The sequence below is a fragment of the Triticum dicoccoides genome, chromosome 3B, assembly GCF_002162155.2.
Source record: "Triticum dicoccoides isolate Atlit2015 ecotype Zavitan chromosome 3B, WEW_v2.0, whole genome shotgun sequence".
Lineage (NCBI taxonomy): Eukaryota > Viridiplantae > Streptophyta > Magnoliopsida > Poales > Poaceae > Triticum > Triticum dicoccoides.
In genome coordinates, this window is record NC_041385.1 from 125,126,307 (window position 1) to 125,126,546 (window position 240).

Sequence of the window (240 nt, forward strand, 5' to 3'; positions counted from 1 at the left end):
AACATACTTCTTTGGCACACACCTTTAACTGAGCTGACATTGACGACACCTTGTTTTGTCTCGGTCCAACACAACCACATTCGTTGTGATGCAAAGGTTGAACTAAGGAGGTCGCTGATACCTCAAGGTTCCAAACATGCATGCGTACATGTTTGTCTAGTGTCCCCATTCCCTGCGGGCATAGCTATCACCACTCTTACCTCGCTCGACCTTAAGTGTTGTCAATGATGGCAGAACGTC